Source organism: Nannospalax galili, unplaced genomic scaffold, assembly GCF_000622305.1.
Source record: "Nannospalax galili isolate Female #2095 unplaced genomic scaffold, S.galili_v1.0 scaffold429, whole genome shotgun sequence".
Taxonomy (NCBI): Eukaryota; Metazoa; Chordata; class Mammalia; order Rodentia; family Spalacidae; genus Nannospalax; species Nannospalax galili.
In genome coordinates this window covers 817169-823168 of record NW_008360330.1, presented here as the reverse complement: position 1 = coordinate 823168, position 6000 = coordinate 817169, and the positions used below count along the sequence as shown (strand labels likewise).

At 36.6% G+C, this 6000-nt stretch overlaps 1 protein-coding gene and 1 non-coding gene across 6 annotated transcripts in view; one reads left to right on the top strand and one right to left on the bottom strand.

The window, feature by feature from the left end:
* The window catches only part of Rabgap1l (RAB GTPase activating protein 1 like), an 848174-nt gene that overhangs the window by 491547 nt on the left and 350627 nt on the right, over window positions 1–6000 (bottom strand). The gene's annotated exons all lie outside the window — the stretch shown is intronic.
* On the top strand, window positions 4726–4856 carry LOC115068981. The gene has a single exon (XR_003848340.1). It is a non-coding gene; the product is annotated as a small nucleolar RNA SNORA65 (small nucleolar RNA).

The window sequence follows — 6000 nt, the reverse complement described above, 5'->3', positions numbered from 1 at the left end:
AAATAAATAAAATTGAAAAAAAAACCCTCATGTCAGAAAACTAAACTTCATACAGTGATATCCACCTATAACTATGTGGCAATATTAAGAAGTGGTCTAGGTTGATGCCTAAGCTGATGATGTATCCTTGTGTAGTTCTTCACAGTACTTCTACCAATGTTAATCTTCTTGTCCTAACTGCAAGGATTGTGACTTACACCTAAGATAATGATTATACTGTAATGACATCATCTAGTCAATATTTTTTTTTAAATGCTGCATCCAAATGGTATTATACATTCTTTTCAACATTTCAGTACTACATTGAACACTTGTATTTCTTCTTCCTTTTTAATAACGTCTTAAATACCCAGAAGTATCCCCAGAATAACAGCATCTAAACATGTGATGAAACACTGAAGTTGACACTTTCATTTAAATGCACTGAGCCCTCTAACTCCCCAACCTATTCAACTGTTCCTGTGACTTCTCTACAATCAGTCCCCCAAATTCTAGAAGTCGGTTAATCTGCTCCCTTGCTAGGTTACAAATCTAAAAAGATCCAGGATTACTGCAGAATGACAATTTAAGCCCTCATATAAAACACAATCTTACAGCCACTTGTGAAAGGGATGTACTCTTGCTCTGGAGTGTGTTACTGAATATGTTAAAGCTGTAATGAAATGCTTCTTCTAATCATGTAGTTATTAAAAATTAAAAAGAACACAATATTTACTGTTCTCATTCATTAATGTAGAATGCAAAAATACCTGGTTAATTCTAATTTTCATAGTTCAGATTTTCTAACAATTTAGCTTGTAAACTCTTTAAATAAGTAGCATCAATTGGGAACCCTTAAAATTATTGTAGATATTTAAAATGTTTAAAGTAATACTTTACAAGTAATTCAGTAGAATTCATTTATCCTTAATTCACGAACATAGTGTAAACAAAGAGAAGATTTCCATTGATAACAGTTATAAGGGTAATCATTCCTCTGTTTGCCTAATTTGAGTTCCTTTAGTTTTGCTGTAGCTGTACTGATTCACTGAAATAAAGGTAAATATTATTTGTTCTCTTGATCCTAGCCAGTCTGATTGGGGTAAGGTGATACCTTAGGGTGGTTTTAATTTGCATTTCCCTAATTACTAACAATGTTGAACACTTTTGAGATGTTCCTTAGCCATCTTTATTTCTTCCTTTGAGAACTCTGTTTAGATCTTTAGTCCATTTTTAATTGAGTAATTTGGTTTCTCAATTGTTTTTTGAGTTCTTTATATATTCTTGATGTTAAACCTCTGTCAGATGTGTACCTGGTGAAGATTTTTTCCCATTCTGTGGGTTTTCTCTTCATTTCTTTGATTATTTCTTTTGATGTACAGAAGCTTTTTAGTTTAATGAAGTTCCATTTGTTGATTTCCTACACTTTATAGCCTATAAGTTATTTCCAATATTTTCTTCTAATACTTTCAGGGTTTCCAGTTTCACACTGAGGTCTTTGATCCATTTGGAGTTGACTTTTGTGCAAGGCGAAAGATAAGGATCTAGTTTCATTCTTCTACAGGTGGAGATCCAGTTTGGCCAGCACAATTTGTTGAAGATGCTATATTTCCTTCATTGTGTGTTCCTGGCACCTTTGTCAAATATCAGGTGGCTGAAACTGCGTGTACTCAGGTTTGGATCTTCAATGACGTTCCACTGATCTATATGTCTGTTTTTGTGCCAGTACCATGCTGTTTTCATGACTATGGTTCTGTAGTATACTTTGAGATCTGGTATAGTAATCCCTCCAGTGTTGCTCTTTGTGCTCAGGGTTGCTTTGGATATCCAGGGTCTTTTGTGCCTCCATGTGAATTTAAGGATGGATTTTTCTAATTCTGTGAAGCATATCATGGCAAGTTTGATTGGGACCACATTGAATCTATATATTGCTTTTGGTAGGATGGTTATTTTCACAATATTAATTCTTCCAATCCATGAGCATGGGAGGTCCTTCCATCTCCTGGTGTCTTCCTCAATCTCTTTCTTTAACAATTTAAAATTCTCATTGTAGAGATCTTTGGTGTCTTTCATCAGATTTATTCCAAGATATTTTAATTTTTTTGCAGCAATTGTGAATGGGAGCATTTCACTGTACTCTTTCTCCAATTGCTTGTTATTGGTATATAGAGAGGCCACTGAGTTTTATAGTTTTATTTTATAACCTTCCACTATACTGAAAGTGTTGATCAGTTCTAGGAGTTTTCTGGTGGACCTTTTGGGATCTCTTAGATATAGTATCATATCATCTGCAAAAAGGGATAGTTTGACCTCTTCTTTTCCAATTAGTACTCCTTTAATTTCCTTCTGTCTTATTGCTCTAGCAAGAGTTTTAAGCACTATGTTGAAAATGAGTGGAGATAGTGGACATCCTCATCTGGTTCCTGATTTTAATGGGAATGCTTCCAGTTTTTCTCCATTTAGAATGATGTTGGCTGTGGGTCTGTTGTATATGACTTTAATTATACTGAGGCATGTTCCCTCCAGTCCAGTTCCCTCTAGGACTTTGAACATAAATGCATGCTGAATTTTGTCAAAAGCCTTTTCTGCATCTATTGAGATGACAATGTGTTTTTTGTCTTTGAATCCATTTATATGATTAATGACATTTATTGACTCAAATGATACCAAATGCTGGCAAGGATGTGGAGAAAGGGGAACACTCATTCACTACTGAGATTGCAAACTCGTGCAACCTCTATGGAAAACAGTGTGGACAACTCTTAAAAAATTAAAAATGAACCTACCATATGACCTGGTTATACCACTCCTTGACATATACTGAAAGGACTCATCCTACTGTAGAGACAAACATGTACATCCATGTTTGTTGCTGCTCTTTTCACAATAGCCAGAAAGCAATCGAAGTGTCCCTCAGTTGATGAGTGGATAATGAAAATGTGGTTCATTTATACGATGGCATTTTACTCAGCTGTAAAGAAAGATAAAATCATGAAATTTGCAGGTAAATGGATGGAACTAGAAACTGTTATATTAAGTGAAGTAACAGAGACTCAGAAAAACAAACGATGTATGTTCTCCCTCATATGTGGCTCCTAGCACCAAATCATTTTAAATTCCAGGTCCTTTTAATAAGATGATGCTAGACAGAAGTCCCTTCTGCATTAAATAACTACCATCATCACGACTTTGGCTGAGCCTTATTGCTAAACATAGTCACAACTGGGCTTGCTGACGGTTGTGCTCATTCATTAAAAGGAGTGCCAAGCAGGGTCACTGGACCATCACCTGAGTATCTTAGCCACTCTTTCCAGCCAATTAGTCCAGCCTTGGAAGACAAAAGAAAAATGAGGAAGAACCCAATAGAGGGATGCTTTTGGAAGCCCCTGTCAAGAAACTCCAATGGACTCTCATATGAACATTTGAAAATTGCCCTGTTCTGACTTTTTTCTAGTTCCCTGTCTAGAACTTGCAATGCTAATTACTCTTGCCTTTACTTCTCATTCACATCTCCTAGTCATGACTCAAGGACTTTCTCTTCCCCTTAGAGACAAGAGTTATGCAATTTGGGAGTCTTTTAGATGGACTCACTGAAAGGGTACTCCAATTGCCTCACCCTGCATCCCTGTTCAGCATGGAAGAAGCCAGAGCAGTCTGCATCCCTATTCCCTATTGGCAATTTGGATAACCCCTTCAGAGGATGGCGTGATAAGAATAGGAGGTAGGAAATGGCTAGGCAGTTAGGGTAAAAACACCCCCAAAGAAATGTAGCCAGTTTCTGGGCTAAAAGTCAAAATGTCCTTGGACCTATTAGCAAGAAACTCCATTCCAAAGGCCAAAAAAAAATCAAAATGTCCAAAGTATTTGGGAGCTTGTATCTAATCCTTAAAAGATTTTAGGGTTACCTCTTCAGAGGGGGGAATGCTGGAGGCGGGGAGTGGGAATGGATTTGATCAAAACACCGTATACGCATGTATGAAATTCTCACAGTTTTGTAAAAGTTAAAAAACAAAAACAAAAAAGCTAAATATATATTTAAATTATTTATTTCACCTGTCACTAATTGAGACTGAGCTCCATTGGTTATACACACATTTACAAAGCATTATAGGTAGAAACATCAGAAGTGCTTGCGGTAAGTACTTGAGAAAACTACAACTTATTGCTGCAATGACTTCAACAATATCATTAACGCATTAAAAAGATCAGAAAAAAATGCATGGCAAAGAATGATTATTTTTCTAAGTATTTATGTGCATACAGAGAGTAATTTTGGCATTTATTCAAAAAAATATAGTTCTTAATGCAAGCAAACAACTACACATGTCCAAAGACTGCTGTTTTCAAAAGGAGAATTTTCATCACCTTCTAAAGGAACTCAAAGGACTGTTTTAAGAAATAATAAGTCAAGGGCTTGAAGTATAACTCAGTGATACAACACTTGCCCAGGAAGCAGAAAGTTCTAGGTCCAATCCTCTGTTCTGCAAAAACTTAACTAAACATAAGATATGAGTAGAAATAGAAAAACACTGACCAAAGCTGATTCTGCTAGTGTTACTTTCTTTACCTTGACAGGGAGCCATATATAAAAATTCATTGCTATTAAAAATATGAATATGATCTTCAGAAATGGCAAAATAAAAGTAGAATCCTGTTATCTAGAAAATGCAGTTAGTGAAGCCACTAGACTGGTTCCCTATTGCACAGTCATCTATTTGTTGTTTAAAATGTGCAAAATGCTAACCACCCACCACTGCACCTGACCAGTTCTTGTTAGCTTGGGCAATCCAGTGGTGAGCTGAAAGTAGGCCACAGCCTTTAGGAAACAGGGCCGTCCTACAGGTGGATGATTCTGTGCCAGAAGCATGGGAACAATCTAGAAATGAAAAAAAAAAAAGTGCAAACTGCAGAAAGGTGACATCAGTGGCACACTAAAAAAACACTACAGTCACAGTGATTGAAATCATTTCAGATTCAGTAATAACACTCCAAAGCTTTAGGCTAATGCAAAATTCATCAAAAACATAAAATATTGCAAGTGTTTCTTTAAAACCACCAGAAAGTATAGAAAGTATATAAATTATCTTCATAAGAAGATACTAAGACATTATTGGTTACTCTTTAAAAAATTAACAAATAGTAACACTAACAAGCTATTCCACAAAATACTAAATTATTTAATTTAAGTAACTAATTAAAGGACAAATTTTGAGAGCCAGTTCTCTCCTTCTACCACACTGGACCAGGGAATTGAACTCACATCATTAGGCTCAGTGAAAAGCACCTTTACCCTCTGAGCCATCTTGCCAGCCCTCAAAATATTGTTTTAATAATCAGCATTCTTCTTAGCAAAGCACTGATTTTTTTTCTTCCTGGTTACAAAATAATTTCTCACTATACAATAAAAAATAACATGGAATAGTAATATTAAAAATCCAGAGCCAGGTGAAGTAGCACATACTTTGGCCACAGTATTCGGCAGGCAGAGGCAGGTGAAGCTCTGTGAGTTCAAGACCAGCCTGGACTACATAGTAAGTTCCAGGATAGCTGGGCTCACAGGGAAACCCTGTCTCAAAAAGAAAAAAAAAAATCCTATCTAAATGCTGGGTGTTGTGCCACATGCCTTTAATCCAGGCATTCAGGAGGCAGAGGCACTTGGATCTCCATAAAATAGAGGTCAGCCTGGTCTCCATAGTGAGTGCCAGGCCAGCTGGGGCTACAAGGATACCCTTGTCTCAAAGAAATATTTGTATTTACATCAATTTTAATATTTTTTAAATATTTATTTTTTATTTTATGTGTATAAGTGTACTGCCTGCATGTATGTGAGTGAACCCATGTCATGCAATGCTGCGGAGGTCAGAAGAGGGCATCGGATTCCCCTGGAACTGGAGTTAAGGATGGGTCATAGCCGCCATGCGGGTGCTAGAATCGAACCCAGGTCCTCTGCAAGAGCAGTCAGCTCTTAACTGCTGCGCCATCTCTCCAGCCCCAATTTTAATATTTTAAAAGAGAACCACT